Source organism: Heterodontus francisci, unplaced genomic scaffold (assembly GCF_036365525.1).
Source record: "Heterodontus francisci isolate sHetFra1 unplaced genomic scaffold, sHetFra1.hap1 HAP1_SCAFFOLD_1495, whole genome shotgun sequence".
Lineage (NCBI taxonomy): Eukaryota > Metazoa > Chordata > Chondrichthyes > Heterodontiformes > Heterodontidae > Heterodontus > Heterodontus francisci.
In genome coordinates this window covers 5,001-12,500 of record NW_027140553.1, presented here as the reverse complement: position 1 = coordinate 12,500, position 7,500 = coordinate 5,001, and positions in this window count along the sequence as shown.

Below are 7,500 nucleotides of genomic sequence, written 5' to 3'. Positions count from 1 at the left end.
TTGGTTTTTTTTTCATTAATTCTTTTCCTGTGGGTGTGGTGTGCCTCCGCACCCCCCAATCTGTTCCAAGGCCTTGTTTTCTCTCGCTCGCCAAAACACTTTGTCTGTTTTCACAGCCAGTCTACCGGCCTAGACCCAACTGTGCGATATTTCAGAGCCGGCAACAGAGCATGGAAAGTCCGCCAGATTTACCCTTAAATGCTCATAAATGACTTCCAGGCACTCTTCGGAAGGTCTTTTATTTCAAAAGAAGGTCCTTCCTTGAGGGAGCACTTCTTCGGCCACTTTGCAAGTGCAACCGCTGCCAGCAAAAGTTCTGAAAATCGAGTTCCCGAAAATCTCCGGGTACCCCGCCAACCCCCAGCCACCCGAATCGCAAGTGTCAATTCGGCGGGTTGCCTGCCGGTAGTCCTTCCGAAAATGAGGCGCCAAATCGCCGCAACGGCCATTTTTCATTTCGGCATCGGGACTTCCGACGGCAACTGATTAACTAGCCCGGGGACTAGAGCGGCAGCAAATGCAACGTGCCCTCTTGGCGGGAGCAACTTGACCGCCCCCGTGGGGAAAGGTCAACTCGGGGCCCGGGAAAGTCGCCGAGTCCGACCCCATACACTTCCATGAGTTGGGGGTTTTGGCCTTCCCGGCCCAAGGCTCGCCTTATTTCGGCCTGCACTTTCGGAAAAGGGTGCATTCCTTTTGGTTAATGATTTCACCAGCCCGGGTCTTAGCCTCTGCCCCGACGGCTAAGTCTTTTGGTTAATGATTTCCTGCGGCTGGGACTACCCTTTCCCCCCGCCCTGCAGGCACCCGGGTCGGGAGGCCGTCGGGGGCACTTTCCGGGGCAAATCCGGACCCTTACGCAAGGGAGAGTGCGCCCCCCGCCTCGGCCGGGGGTCAGGCTGCCGCCTATTAAGCCCGACAGAAAACCCGAAAAATGGACGAAAATGGGAAAAAATCCCCATCCGAAAAAGGCTTAAAAGTCGGTTGGGCGGCAGCTAGGGTCGGTCTCTGCAGACCTGGAGGCTCGGGTGGACTCTTGGAATAAACGTCCAAGTCCCGACTTGCCACCTCCTACTACTGTGCAGATACCCCGCCAACCCCCAGCCACCCGAATGACAAGCGTCCGATCAGCGGGACGAATTTGACAACTCTGGCCGGACCTCTGGAACTCCATCCCGGGTAACCGGGGCAAATTTTTCCGCTTGATCGCCCTTCCACTGGTTAACCATTTGCCCTTTCGGACTTAGTCTCTGGACATTATTCGACGGATTTTCTGGTTAACCATTTGCCCTTTCGGACTTAGTCTCTGGGCATTATTTTCGACTTTTTGGTTAATGATTTCACACTTTTTACTTACTTTTGCGCTTTTTGGTTAATGATTACTCTGCTTACTGGTTAATTATTTGCCCTTTCGGACTTAGTCTCTGGACATTATTTTCGAGTTTTTGGTTAATGATTTCACACTTTTAACATATTTTTGCGCTTTTTGGTTAATGATTACTCTGCTTACTGGTTAACCATTTGCCCTTTCGGACTTAGTCTCTGCACATTATTTTCGACTTTTTGGTTAATGATTTCACACTTTTAACATATTTTTGCGCTTTTTGGTTAATGATTTCATACTTTTTACTTACTTTTGCGCCTTTTGGTTAATGATTACTCTGCTTACTGGTTAACCATTTGCCCTTTCGGACTTAGTCTCTGGACATTATTTTCGAGTTTTTGGTTAATGATTTCACACTTTTTACTTACTTTTGCGATTTTTGGTTAATGATTACTCTGCTTACTGGTTAACCATTTGCCCTTTCGGACTTAGTCTCTGGACATTGTTTTCGACATTTTGGTTAATGATTTCACACTTTTAACTTAATTTTGCGATTTTTGGTTAATGATTACTCTGCTTACTGGTTAACCATTTGCCCTTTCGGACTTAGTCTCTGGACATTGTTTTCGACATTTTGGTTAATGATTTCACACTTTTAACTTAATTTTGTGCTTTTTGGTTAATGATTTCATACTTTTTACTTACTTTTGCGATTTTTGGTTAATGATTACTCTGCTTACTGGTTAACCATTTGCCCTTTCGGACTTAGTCTCTGGACATTATTTTTGGGTTTTTGGTTAATGATTTCACACTTTTTACTTACTTTTGCCCTTTTTGGTTACTGATTACTCTGCTTACTGGTTAACCATTTGCCCTTTCGGACTTAGTCTCTGGACATTATTTTCGAGTTTTTGGTTAATGATTTCACACTTTTAACATATTTTTGCGCTTTTTGGTTAATGATTACTCTGCTTACTGGTTAATTATTTGCCCTTTCGGACTTAGTCTCTGCACATTATTTTCGAGTTTTTGGTTAATGATTTCACACTTTTAACATATTTTTGCGCTTTTTGGTTACTGATTTCATACTTTTTACTTACTTTTGCGCCTTTTGGTTAATGATTACTCTGCTTACTGGTTAACCATTTGCCCTTTCGGACTTAGTCTCTGGACATTATTTTCGAGTTTTTGGTTAATGATTTCACACTTTTTACTTACTTTTGCGATTTTTGGTTAATGATTACTCTGCTTACTGGTTAACCATTTGCCCTTTCGGACTTAGTCTCTGGACATTATTTTCGGGTTTTTGGTTAATGATTTCACACTTTTTACTTACTTTTGCGATTTTTGGTTAATGATTACTCTGCTTACTGGTTAACCATTTGCCCTTTCGGACTTAGTCTCTGGAGATTATTTTCGAGTTTTTGGTTAATGATTTCACACTTTTTACTTACTTTTGCGATTTTTGGTTAATGATTACTCTGCTTACTGGTTAACCATTTGCCCTTTTGGACTTAGTCTCTGGACATTATTTTCGGGTTTTTGGTTAATGATTTCACACTTTTTACTTACTTTTGCGATTTTTGGTTAATGATGACTCTGCTTACTGGTTAACCATTTGCCCTTTCGCACTTAGTCTCTGGAGATTATTTTCGACTTTTTGGTTAATGATTTCACACTTTTAACTTAATTTTGTGCTTTTTGGTTAATGATTTCATACTTTTTACTTACTTTTGCCCTTTTTGGTTAATGATTACTCTGCTTACTGGTTAACCATTTGCCCTTTCGGACTTGGTCTCTGGACATTATTTTCGAGTTTTTGGTTAATGATTTCACACTTTTTACTTACTTTTGCGATTTTTGGTTAATGATTACTCTGCTTACTGGTTAATTATTTGCCCTTTCGGACTTAGTCTCTGGACATTGTTTTCGACATTTTGGTTAATGATTTCACACTTTTAACTTAATTTTGTGCTTTTTGGTTAATGATTTCATACTTTTTACTTACTTTTGCGATTTTTGGTTAATGATTACTCTGCTTACTGGTTAACCATTTGCCCTTTCGGACTTAGTCTCTGGACATTATTTTTGGGTTTTTGGTTAATGATTTCACACTTTTTACTTACTTTTGCCCTTTTTGGTTACTGATTACTCTGCTTACTGGTTAACCATTTGCCCTTTCGGACTTAGTCTCTGGACATTATTTTCGAGTTTTTGGTTAATGATTTCACACTTTTAACATATTTTTGCGCTTTTTGGTTAATGATTACTCTGCTTACTGGTTAATTATTTGCCCTTTCGGACTTAGTCTCTGCACATTATTTTCGAGTTTTTGGTTAATGATTTCACACTTTTAACATATTTTTGCGCTTTTTGGTTACTGATTTCATACTTTTTACTTACTTTTGCGCCTTTTGGTTAATGATTACTCTGCTTACTGGTTAACCATTTGCCCTTTCGGACTTAGTCTCTGGACATTATTTTCGAGTTTTTGGTTAATGATTTCACACTTTTTACTTACTTTTGCGATTTTTGGTTAATGATTACTCTGCTTACTGGTTAACCATTTGCCCTTTCGGACTTAGTCTCTGGACATTATTTTCGGGTTTTTGGTTAATGATTTCACACTTTTTACTTACTTTTGCGATTTTTGGTTAATGATTACTCTGCTTACTGGTTAACCATTTGCCCTTTCGGACTTAGTCTCTGGAGATTATTTTCGAGTTTTTGGTTAATGATTTCACACTTTTTACTTACTTTTTGCGATTTTTGGTTAATGATTACTCTGCTTACTGGTTAACCATTTGCCCTTTTGGACTTAGTCTCTGGACATTATTTTCGGGTTTTTGGTTAATGATTTCACACTTTTTACTTACTTTTGCGATTTTTGGTTAATGATGACTCTGCTTACTGGTTAACCATTTGCCCTTTCGCACTTAGTCTCTGGAGATTATTTTCGACTTTTTGGTTAATGATTTCACACTTTTAACTTAATTTTGTGCTTTTTGGTTAATGATTTCATACTTTTTACTTACTTTTGCCCTTTTTGGTTAATGATTACTCTGCTTACTGGTTAACCATTTGCCCTTTCGGACTTGGTCTCTGGACATTATTTTCGAGTTTTTGGTTAATGATTTCACACTTTTTACTTACTTTTGCGATTTTTGGTTAATGATTACTCTGCTTACTGGTTAATTATTTGCCCTTTCGGACTTAGTCTCTGCACATTATTTTCGAGTTTTTGGTTAATGATTTCACACTTTTAACATATTTTTGCGCTTTTTGGTTACTGATTTCATACTTTTTACTTACTTTTGCGCCTTTTGGTTAATGATTACTCTGCTTACTGGTTAACCATTTGCCCTTTCGGACTTAGTCTCTGCACATTATTTTCGACTTTTTGGTTAATGATTTCACACTTTTAACATATTTTTGCGCTTTTTGGTTAATGATTTCATACTTTTTACTTACTTTTGCGCCTTTTGGTTAATGATTACTCTGCTTACTGGTTAACCATTTGCCCTTTCGGACTTAGTCTCTGGACATTGTTTTCGACATTTTGGTTAATGATTTCACACTTTTAACTTAATTTTGTGCTTTTTGGTTAATGATTTCATACTTTTTACTTACTTTTGCCCTTTTTGGTTAATGATTACTCTGCTTACTGGTTAACCATTTGCCCTTTCGGACTTAGTCTCTGGAGATTATTTTCGAGTTTTTGGTTAATGATTTCACACTTTTTACTTACTTTTGCGATTTTTGGTTAATGATTTCACACTTTTTACTTACTTTTGCGATTTTTGGTTAATGATGACTCTGCTTACTGGTTAACCATTTGCCCTTTCGGACTTAGTCTCTGCACATTATTTTCGAGTTTTTGGTTAATGATTTCACACTTTTTACTTACTTTTGCGATTTTTGGTTAATGATTTCATACTTTTTACTTACTTTTGCGATTTTTGGTTAATGATGACTCTGCTTACTGGTTAATTATTTGTACTTTCGGACTTGGTCTCTGGACATTATTTTCGACTTTTTGGTTAATGATTTCACACTTTTAACATAATTTTGCGCTTTTTGGTTAATGATTACTCTGCTTGCTTGTTACTGATTTCCCCTTTCGGACTTGATCTCTGGCCGTTCTTTTCGACCTTTTTGGATCAGGTTTCCACACTCTGAAATTATTTTGGGCTCACTGATTAGGCGAGATCAAGGGGGCATGCCTGGGCACTTTGGGCTCAGTTTGGGAAGGCGGCGTCCGTGTGCTCCTCCGCCCTTCCCGCACTTGCGGCTAGGTTTGCCAAACTGCGCTGACCCGCAGCCCTGCCTTTTTGCCCACGGCACGGAACGACTCAAGTCTGGCTCCGTTCCAGGCCGTTGCCTCCGGCTGCCCGCCGTCCGGCCGGCCTGGGACGTACCCCGGCTGACGGCGCCGGAGCCCCTCTAGCAGCCACCGGTGCCGCGGGCCAATGGGTCCGGGCGTTCCGGAGCTATCGGTGGGGAAGTGCTCTCCCCTTTTCCTGACGCCGTTCGCCCGAGCAGAGGTGCAGCCTGACGGGACTGCTGTCGCCTTCCGCGGCGCACCGGCCCCTTTCACCTGCCGTCGACCGCGCGGAGCTCGGACCTTCCTCCCCGAAGTTATGGCCCCGGCGCCGGAGGGGTTCCCGGGGCCGGGCATTCAGCGGGGTGAGTCTTCACCTTCCCGGTCAGCCTGCGGGGTCGGTGCGCCGGCACTCGACGCGGGAGGGTCCCCTCTTTCCGTAGAGCCCCGCCCGGTGCCGATCGGCCGGCGGATTGCGGAGCGAACCGCGCCTGACCGACGGGCCTCGGAAACCCGTTGCAGTCGACGGGGGGGAACCGGACAGCGGGACGAGGTGCCGATTCCACCCGCAGATTCGATCCCGAAATCCCGCGGGATTCGGCGGTCCGACCCGACAGATTCAAACGTCGCCCGGGCGGCCCCCAGCGGTCGGGCCGGCCTGGTTCCGCCACCGCCCGATGCCCCTCGCCCCCGGCTACCGCCGACCGCGCCGACCGAGGGAATGCGGCCGGACGTCCGGCGGCAATCGGCCGGAAAGCGGTATGGCCATTTCCTACTGTCCCTCGGACGGGCAGAGGGGCGGCGCCGGGGCACTCGCGGACCAGGCCGCGCCCCTCCGAGCCCTACCGCCTGCCGTCGACCGCGCGGGGATCGGACCTCCCTCCCCGAAGTTATGGCCCCGGAGCCGGAGGGTAGCCGGGGCCGGGCATTCAGCGGGGTGAGTCTTCACCTTCCCGGTCAGCCTGCGGGGTCGGTGCGCCGGCACTCGACGCGGGAGGGTCCCCTCTTTCCGTAGAGCCCCGCCCGGTGCCGATCGGCCGGCGGATTGCGGAGCGAACCGCGCCTGACCGACGGGCCTCGGAAACCCGTTGCAGTCGACGGGGGGGGGGGGAACCGGACAGCGGGACGAGGTGCCGATTCCACCCGCAGATTCGATCCCGAAATCCCGCGGGATTCGGCGGTCCGACCCGACAGATTCAAACGTCGCCCGGGCGGCCCCCAGCGGTCGGGCCGGCCTGGTTCCGCCACCGCCCGATGCCCCTCGCCCCCGGCTACCGCCGGCCGCGCAGACCGAGCGAATGCGGCCGGACGTCCGGCGGCAATCGGCCGGAAAGCGGTATGGCCATTTCCTACTGTCCCTCGGACGGGCAGAGGGGCGGCGCCGGGGCACTCGCGGACCAGGCCGCGCCCCTCCGAGCCCTACCGCCTGCCGTCGACCGCGCGGGGATCGGACCCTCCTCGCCGAAGTTATGGAGGTAAGACCGGGAGGCTGCCCAGGGTCGGGACTTCAACCGGCTGCCGCCACCCTTTCCCGCCTGTCCCACGGGCTCGGAGATCCAGGCCCTGCAAAGACCCTCCGGTCGCCACCCGACAGGTGCTTTACCGGAGAAATCGTAAACCGGCGTCAGGGCCGGACCTGTCCCGCAGAGGGCAGCCTGCGCCCTTATGCTTTCCCTTTTGCTTTGGCCCCGCAGTAGCAAATGGTTCACCGATAAGTCGGGAACCCACACGCCCGGCCCCACCCGCCCATCCTTCCGCAATGCATCGCCTAGACACACGCACCAAGGGCGCTCTCCTTCCCCCGCCTCCCACATCCCACAGGATGTGCCCTCAGACCACGGCGCCCACACAACCA